Source organism: Poromitra crassiceps, assembly GCF_964638095.1.
Source record: "Poromitra crassiceps genome assembly, chromosome: 6".
Taxonomy (NCBI): Eukaryota; Metazoa; Chordata; class Actinopteri; order Beryciformes; family Melamphaidae; genus Poromitra; species Poromitra crassiceps.
In genome coordinates this window covers 60,238,631-60,248,598 of record NC_139627.1, presented here as the reverse complement: position 1 = coordinate 60,248,598, position 9,968 = coordinate 60,238,631, and positions in this window count along the sequence as shown.

The following is a 9,968-nucleotide window of genomic DNA, read 5'->3' as shown; positions in this document are numbered from 1 at the left end:
GTTTTCATGTTCTGAAAACTGTAAAATAGAAAATATATAAAAAAATATGTTACTGAGCTATGCCACCTAACTATGCTAGCCACCACAAATAGATTTTGACCGCCACATATTCATTTCAACTAGTAGACTGCAAACTCCTGCTTTAGGCCTTAAATTGGTATTGTCTTGCCTGAACATCATTCCAATCAAAGTTAGGAAATTCTGCTTTTGTTATTTTGTTCTGTTGAAAATGCACGGTTGCATTGACTGAACTGGCCTTAAACACAAAAAACACGCGTTACGCCTGCCTACCGCTGACGGGACGATACCGTCATGTTTTTACACCCCAAAATGCGCTTTACGCTGAAGAGGCGTGGCACAGTGCCAGAATGGGCGTTTCGGCCTTAAATAATAATAATAATAATAATAATAATAATAATGATTGGATTTATATAGCGCTTTTCTAGACACCCAAAGCACTTCACAGGAATCATTATTCATTCACACCATTCGTACTGTTGACAAAACTGAACTTTGGATGAACTTTTGCTCCACCACCTGCGAGGGGGCAAAGCCGACTGGAGGAGAGGAGACTCCTATTTAATCAAAATGCTATTCACCAAAGTTTTCTATATATCCTGTGTGCACTGAAGTCACAATGTTATAACCATATGTCACGTGAAACATGGATTGTATTATATCGTTGAAATGCATTGTGTTGACTGAGGGATGTGAACACGCGTCTATGGACTTCCAAGTGGAAAATGTAATCTCAATATGAATGGATTTTAATTGTATGCTGAAATAGTCTGTGTTACATGCACAAAGTTTGAAATGACAATTGTATTAATGCATTGTTGTGTGCTGAAGTAAGCCTGTTACATAACATGTTTTCAGATGAGAGTGGCAAGAGAGTGTCATTGAGTTCAAGACCATAGGAGGTGTCCCAGTTGATGGATGTTTTTAGATAAGGATGGTTTAGAGTATCAGTGAGTTCAAGACACCTAAGGGAGGTGGCCGAGTTGATGGGCAGGGCCACCATTAGGAGAGGGATCATGTAGCATCCAATCAGAATTGAAGTCATTGAGTCAGCAAAAACATAGACACACCTTCGATGACAATGACAGATAAAAGGAACGGAACTCAGAGCCTTTTTGCTCTCCTGCATAGGCAGGGAGTCAGACGGGAGACCGTCACTTAGATGCTCTCGAATCCACCAGGGAGAGAGCAGAGATTCTATAGGCAGGTCATTAGATTAAAAGAAGTTCTGGAGTTAGGGATAAAAGAAGCACTGAATTGGGTGCCCGTGCAGGAGATCCCCTGTGAATTTACGGGTGGAGCACGAAGAACAGAGGTCTGTAGGTAGACCATTAGATTAAGAGAAGTTAAAAGAAGTTCTGGAGTTAGGGATAAAAGAAGCACTGAATTGGGTGCCCGTGCAGGAGATCCCCTGTGAATTTACGGGTGGAGCACGAAGAACAGAGGTCTGTAGGCAGACCATTAGATTAAGAGAAGTTAAAAGAAGTTCTGGAGTTAGGGATAAAAGAAGCACTGAATTGGGTGCCCGTGCAGGAGATCCCCTGTGAATTTACGGGTGGAGCACGAAGAACAGAGGTCTGTAGGCAGACCATTAGATTAAGAGAAGTTAAGAGAAGTTCTGGAATTAGGGATAAAAGAAGCACTGAATTGGGTGCCCGTGCAGGAAATCCCCTGTGAATTTACGGGTGGAGCACGAAGAACAGAGGCCTTTAGTCAGGCCATTAGAATAAAGGAATGATCTAAACGACAAAACAAGGCTTCATTTAGAGAGGTTGGCCACCTCAGATAATAAATCTTTAAAAGCCAAGAGTGATACTTAAATAGGAAGAGTATAATGAACTCCATGTTGAAAATTAAGGTAACGTACATTGGATAATGATGTCATGTATATTGGACTGAATGTAATGGACAATGATAGTATGCTTTGTAAGGAGAAGTGTTAACTTATATATAAAACCTATAAAAACCAAGGATTTTTCATTTTATTATTTTTCTTCTTCAAAACATCATTGAGAAGGGTCCACACATCTAATAAGGTAAGAGGCATGATTTTGGGTTCAGATAATTAGCCTCCTCCATGCATGTAGAAATGACAGAATGATCTCGGGCTTCAGCCCGTTTTTCTCACCAGAGAAAATATGTACTGGGTGATTCTACAATATAGGTTAGTAAATTCTTTCACCCTGGAGGGAAAAAGTGCCGTACGGCCACCTGTATCGGTAGACTGCCCACCCGATGTTCGGGGAGGAGGGGGTAGAGGTCCTAGATTAAGACCCGGAGGTGGACAAAGGATTAACGTGTTGTTACTCATCGGGGGGAACTTACGTGTCTGCCTTTTTACTCTGGGTATTTATAGTCGTATGGGATAGCCTCTATTAGGAAGAGATCCGCTGGTTATCACGGTCTCTCGCCTCCGTGATTTGGGAGTGCTCCGATGACGCTATTCTAGCTCTCAGGGGAGGGGTCATAGGTCAGAGGTCGCTCGCAAATCATTTCAGTACCAGTGGTGGTAAGCTACGGGTGATGTAGCCACAGCTGCCCTGGGGAAGACTGACGGAAGCGTGGCAGCCATTTCGCGCCTACGGCCCCTCCGACCACCACCAACATTCATAGACATTCATACCCATTCATAGGAGGCAATGAGGGTTAAGTGTCTTGCCCAAGGACACAACAACAACAGCTGGGAGGGAGCGGGATTCGAACCGCCAACTCTTGAGTCATTGGCCGACCTGCTCTACCTCCCGAGCTAATGCCGTCCCAAATACCAGCCTAAAGCGATCTTCCCAATGGACGTTAATTTTGCGGTTAACGCTTTTCAAAACCAGGCCTTATTCAGTGCGCCGGGGGTGGACCCACGGTGTTACACTATTTTGCGGACATGCCTTTCCAAAGCAATGTCTGTCTGTCTGTCTCTCCGTCTGTCTCTCCATCCGTCTGTCTGTCTGTCTCTCTGTCTGTCTGTCTGTCTGTCTGTCTGTCTGTCTGTCTTTCTGTCTCTCTGTCTGTCTGTCTGTCTGTCTGTCTCTCTCTCTGTCCATCTGTCTGTCTGTCTATCTGTCTGTCTCTCTGTCCGTCTGTCTGTCTGTCTCTCCGTCTGTTTGTCTGTCTGTCTCTCCATCTGTCTGTCTGTCTGTCTGTCTCTCTCTCCGTCTGTCTGTCTGTCTGCCTGTCTGTCTGTCTGTCTCTCTGTCTGTCTGTCTGTCTGTCTGTCTGTCTGTCTGTCTGTCTCTCTCTCCGTCTGTCTGTCTGTCTCTCCGTCTGTCTGTCTGTCTGTCTGTCTGTCTCTCTCTCCCTCTGTCTGTCTGTATGTCTGTCTGTCTGCCTGTCTGTCTGTCTCTCCGTCTGTCTTGTCTGTCTGTCTCTCCGTCCGTCTGTCTGTCTGTCTCTCCGTCTGTCTGTCTCTCTGTCTGTCTGTCTCTCTCTCCGTCTGTCTGTCTGTCTGTCTGCCTGTCTGTCTGTCTCTCCGTCTGTCTGTCTGTCTCTCCGTCTGTCTGTCTGTCTCTCTCTCCGTCCGTCTGTCTGTCTGTCTCTCTGTCTGTCTGTCTGTCTGTCTGTCTGTCTGTGTCTCTCTCCGTCTGTCTGTCTGTCTGTCTGTCTGTCTCTCTCTCCGTCTGTCTGTCTGCCTGTCTCTCTGTCTGTCTGTCTGTCTGTCTATCTGTCTCTCTCTCCGTCTGTCTGTCTGTCTGTCTGTGTCTCTCTCCGTCTGTCTCTCCATCTGTATGTCTGTCTCTCCGTCTGTCCGTCTGTCTGTCTGTCTCTCTGTCTGTCTGTCTCTCTCTCCGTCTGTCTGTCTGTCTGTCTGTATGCCTGTCTGTCTCTCCGTCTGTCTGTCTGTCTGTCTGTCTCTCCGTCTGTCTGTCTGTCTGTCTGTCTCTCTGTCCGTCTGTCTCTCTCTCTGTCTGTCTGTCTGTCTGTCTGTCTGTCTGTCTGTCTGTCTGTCTGTCTGTCTGACTCTCTGACCATCAATCTGGGAAGCCAGAGTCTATTTTTATTTGAAAAATAGACTCTGGGACTTTACTTTACTTTACTTTATTTCATTTAGCAGACGCTTTTGTCCAATGCGACTTACAGCATATTACAATATAGCATAAAAATACAGCAATAAAATGCAACAATAAACAACAATAAATAGAAATAAAGACGGGAACATAAAATACACACATCACTTTTCGGAGGGGCCCAGGTGTAGTTCGAAAAAGTGTGTTTTTAGTCTCCGGCGGAAAATGGCCAACGAGTCAGCCAGCATAACAGAGGGGGGGAGCTCGTTCCACCATTGAGGAGCCAGGGAGGAAAAGAGTCGTGAGTGGGCTAAGCGGCCCCCAGGGTCACGTAGTGATGGAGGGGCAAGGCGAGCTGTGCAGGTGGAGGAGCGGAGGGGACGGTTGGTTGTTTGAAAACTAACTAAAGATTGCAGATAGGTAGGGGCTGACCGGTGAACTGCCCGGTAGGCCAGTACAAGGGTTTTGAATTTAATGCGGGCTATAATTGGGAGCCAGTGGAGGTCGCGGAGAAGGGGAGTGACGTGAGAGAATTTAGGTAGATTGAACACCAGTCGGGCAGCTGCGTTCTGGATGAGCTGGAGGGATTGGAAGGCCGAGGCAGGTAGCCCCGCCATGAGAACATTGCAGTAATCAAGGCGGGAAAGAACAAGTGCCTGTACCAGTAGTTGAGTTGCCTCCCTAGTGAGAAATTTTCTGATTTTTCTGATGTTGTATAGTTGGAACCTACATGAGCGGGCGGTTGCAGAAATGAAAGATGAGGTTGAAAGCTGATTATCTATAATGACACCTAGGTTTTTGACAGTTTTTGATGGCCGTACAGTGGTATTGTCTATGGTGATGGAAAGGTCTGTGAGAGGGCAGTTTTTACCGGGGATGAAAAGAAGTTCTGTTTTGTCGAGATTGAGTTTTAGATGATGTGCGGTCATCCAGGTTACAATGTCTTTGAGACACGTGGCTAGGCGTGCCTCAATTTGGGTATCGTCAGGGGGAAAAGAAAGAAAGAGTTGAGTGTCGTCGGCATAGCTGTGATAGGAAAACCCGTGAGAGGAGATTATGTGACCAAGGGACCTAACATACAGAAGAAATAGGAAGGGGCCGAGGACAGATCCCTGGGGGACACCCGTGTTCAGAGTGCATGATTTAGAGAGGGACCCACACCAGAGAACCTGAAGGGAGCGGTTGGAAAGGTAAGAGGTGAACCATGAGAGTGCAGTGCCAGAAATACCAAGATCAGTGAGAGTGGAGAGGAGGATGTGATGATTCACCGTGTCAAATGCAGCTGATAGATCCAGGAGTACTAAAACAGAGGAGAGGGAGGAGGCTTTGGCTGTGTGAAGGGCATGAGTGACAGAGAGGAGAGCTGTTTCAGTGGAGTGAGCGGGTTTAAAACCAGATTGTAGGGGGTCCAGAAGGTTATTGCGAGAGAGATGGAGAGAAAGCTGTTCCGATACTGCGCGTTCAAGGGTTTTTGAAATGAATGGAAGGAGAGAAACTGGGCGGTAATTTTGTATAACAGTATGGTCCAGGGAGGGTTTTTTTTTGGGACATCAGCCCTACCTTTTTTCCCAGCTTCCTGTACAGAGCGCCTCTCCTGCCACCGTCACTTCCTTTTCCAAGTCTGTTTCTAATAACGTTAACGTAAAAACACACTGCATAGAAGACGTCAACTCGTCTCACAACAGTGGAAATTTACTGGAGGTGTAGTTGTGACTAGTAGTATCGCCAATGTCGTGGCGCAAATTGCTATTTAGATTAAACAGTGGAGCACGGACAATGAAAAGGAAGTGACGTGATCCATGATGTCACTGACATCATTGTGATGTCACTGATGATGTCATATACATTGTGACATCATCATGATGTCATCAGTGATGTCACGTGAACAACTGTGATCTTATCTTCCAATATAAAATAAAAAGATCTATGTAGAACTGTTCACGTCACAGGTGACAACTTGCAAAAATTGTCCATAAGTCATTCCCAGCCATAGAACGTCAATCCATGTTTTCACCGTCATGTGATAGATGGCTGTCTTACTCACCTTGTGAAATACTACAGCACGTCTAGAGTTGTACAGAAGTGACCACGATTCTCCAACAAAACCAGGAAGCAGAGAAAAGCAACACACTTCTGTCATAAAAGCTCCATCAAACAGCTCCAGGCTTGCTGCTCAAAGCGCTGGTCTGGCAGCTTTTAGCAAGTCACAGACTCCATGACAGCGAGGCAGCTCACTCAGCCTGTCACTCAAACCTGAATGATTTGCTTTTCACCAGGCAGCAGGCGCTGACAACACGTCCACAAGTCACTTGTCCTCAGGTAGTTTAGTCATCCAGTTCCTAAACTCTCACACCGTGTTCATTTCAGCCGGTAGATTTGCTCCTGACCTTCAGACACGGACAACCAGTCGCCCCCCCGGGCAAAACGAGAGTGCAACCCGGCTCCCCTGTCTCAATAGCGGGGTGAATCTCTCTCTCACCGGTGGTATGGTAAAGCCTCGGGCGTGTTTGGCCGCAAAGGGAAACCAAATCATTATTATTATCATATAGTTGAATGTAACACCACCAGTATCCGCCATCAGAGACATTTATTCGGTTCAGGACCCGTGAAGATGACTTCATCATTTACAAAAAGTATTATATACTATAATAAATTGCATGTATACATTGCTCTTGGTGTGTAAAGAGCATTGTTTTTACCGCTAGTGTTTTACCATAATTGCTCTATTGTTCTATCATGTTTATGAACAGTAAGAAAGAGTAGGTGAAATCTCCTTCTAATTAAGTAAATGTGGATTTTGTCCTTAAAACATGCTAATTTGGTTGAAATGTGATGTGCGCTTCCCCGGGGGGTCTCACCTGCGTTCTCCCTCTCTAGGTCCTCCACCTTCTGCTTCTGAAGCAGCAGCTGGGTGTTGGTGGCACTCAGCTGGGTGTTGGTGGCACTCAGCTGGGTGTTGGTGGCACTCAGCTGGGTGTTGGTGGCACTCAGCTCTGTGTTGGTAGCGTTCAGCTCGGCTTTGAGAGCTGCTGCCTCCTTCGTCTGCTCCTCCACCTCCCTCTCGGTGTCGCTCACTCTGTCTCTGAGGGACGACACTGCAGAGTGTTGAGCTGGAAGCACAGAGACACATCACAACAAACATTTTATGGATTTGTTTTGTTGTTGGTGTCTTCCAGTGTGGCTGAAAACATTCTCAAACTAGAACAACTGCACCACGGATATATGCCTCCGCCAACAAGTGAACAGTCGACATGCATGTCTGTCCAGACTTTGACCTTTGAGCCAAATGTGAAGAAATTTCATTAAGGTGTTACTGAGCTATGCTCCTCCCTACAGCTGTGCAACAGTCCCTGACACAGGGGACGACTGTTGTCGAGAGACTCTGAAGGAGTGGAAGTCTCCCTCTCCTCTGTCCTTTCAGTTGTGGCTGATGGACATGGTCTCAGTTGTGCGCATGGAGAGACTCATGTTCCTCAGGACCACTATTTGGGACCCGTTTCTGGCCTACTTTGATGTAGTGACTCGCCCAGCTGACCTCTCATGGACCCCTTACATGTGATCCCATGCAAAACATCTCTCATAAGCACATGAGCACTACGCTGCTGGTAGCATCTCTCATAAGCACATGAGCACCATGCTGCTGGTAGCATCTCTCATAAGCACATGAGCACACTACGCTGCTGGTAGCATCTCTCATAAGCACATGAGCACACTACACTGCTGGTAGCATCTCTCATAAGCACATGAGCACTACACTGCTGATAGCATCTCTCATAAGCACATGAGCACACTACGCTGCTGGTAGCATCTCTCATAAGCACATGAGCACTACACTGCTGGTAGCATCTCTCATAAGCACATGAGCACACTACGCTGCTGGTAGCATCTCTCATAAGCACATGAGCACTACGCTGCTGGTAGCATCTCTCATAAGCACATGAGCACACTACGCTGCTGGTAGCATCTCTCATAAGCACATGAGCACTACGCTGCTGGTAGCATCTCTCATAAGCACATGAGCACTACACTGCTGGTAGCATCTCTCATAAGCACATGAGCACACTACGCTGCTGGTAGCATCTCTCATAAGCACATGAGCACTACACTGCTGGTAGCATCTCTCATAAGCACATGAGCACACTACGCTGCTGGTAGCATCTCTCATAAGCACGTGAGCACACTATGCTGCTGGTAGCATCTCTCATAAGCACATGAGCACACTACGCTGCTGGTTGCAGAATCATTACTTTGACAATGTAGTATAATTATGTTTTTCCTTTTTCCTGTGTATCAGCCTGTTTTTGTTTTTATGTTTATGTTCTGTTTTCATGTTCTGAAAACTGTAAAATAGAAAATATATAACAAAATATGTTACTGAGCTATGCCACCTAACTATGCTAGCCACCACAAATAGATTTTGACCGCCACATATTAATTTCAACTAGTAGACTGCAAACTCCTGCTTTAGGCCTTAAATTGGTATTGTCTTGCCTGAACATCATTCCAATCAAAGTTAGGAAATTCTGCTTTTGTTATTTTGTTCTGTTGATATGCACGGTTGCATTGACTGAACTGGCCTTAAACACAAAAAACACGCGTTACACCTGCCTACCGCTGACTCGGGACGATACCGTCATGTTTTTACGACCCAAAATGCGCTTTACGCTGAAGAGGCGTGGCACAGTGCCAGAATGGGCGTTTCGGCCTTAAATACCAGCCTAAAGCGATCTTCCCAATGGACGTTAATTTTGCGGTTAACGCTTTTCAAAACCAGGCCTTATTCAGTGCGCCGGGGGTGGACCCACGGTGTTACACTATTTTGCGGACATGCCTTTCCAAAGCAATGTCTGTCTGTTGTTATGGAAATTGATTAGTATGCATGAAACTTAAGATGTGCTCTGCAGTATAGTAACGGATGTTTGGAAGTTTCAGTTCTATGTAGACAACAGGAGACCCTTTGTTTAAAACAGGTTGTGACCAGTTTCATGTCTAAAGGAGACCATGAAACTTACAGTTTCTTGAACATCCTCCTCTTGTTTGTGCAAAAACGCACGTACACCTGTTTCGCCACGAGGACAGTGACTACCCTGTGACGAGGGAAGATTTGCTTTCTGCATAGTAACACATGGGAAACTTCCCCTTTTGTGAGACCCAGCCTCTTACTGTATAAAAGTTCCATCCTGCGTGTTGGGGCCCCAGTTCTTCCACTGACCCTGTTTGACTCAGTGAAATTGCTCATCTGCAGATTTAATAAATACTTCTTTACTTTTAAGAGTGCTCTCGCAGTAGTGACATTTCTTCTTCCTGGCTCCTGCTCGTTCATCGAGGCATAATAATTTTTCCATGACAGTTGGTGTCAGAAGTGACCCGTTTGGAGACCGACTGTGGACCGGGACGGACTTACTGCGGCTGGCTGATCACCAGGGGAGAACTGACACCAGTTTTTCCTACCCACCTCTTACCTCGAGACCAAATTTTCTCTGAGACGGGGGGGCCGTGGTTTTGTCTGGGCGGCCCAGAGACGGTTTCCACTGCGGGCAGCAGAGGGAAAAAGCCTCAGGCGAGCAGAGACAGAAAAGTAAGATATTTCACTTTTACGCAATGCTTTCTAGAGACACTCTGAAAGGAAGTATCATGGTTTAAAATTGAATTCAAATGGTTTAGAAGTCATGGCTATACAATGCAAGCTACATTGTGGTTCTGCTTCTGGCTGACCGACGAGTCAGGAAGGGTTTTTTTTGACAGAGGTTTTTTACTTAAGACTTAAGAAAACTTCTGAGGTAACAGTCTTGTGGAAATCTGGAAAGATAGTTGCAGTAAACAAACGTTGTATCACTCTAGCGAGACCTGGAGACGCATGTTGGCAGCTACAGACAATACCCGCTGTGTTTTGTGTAAATCTGGGTTTGACACCAGGCGGCTGCCGGGTGTCGCGGGGGGGGTGATACACCG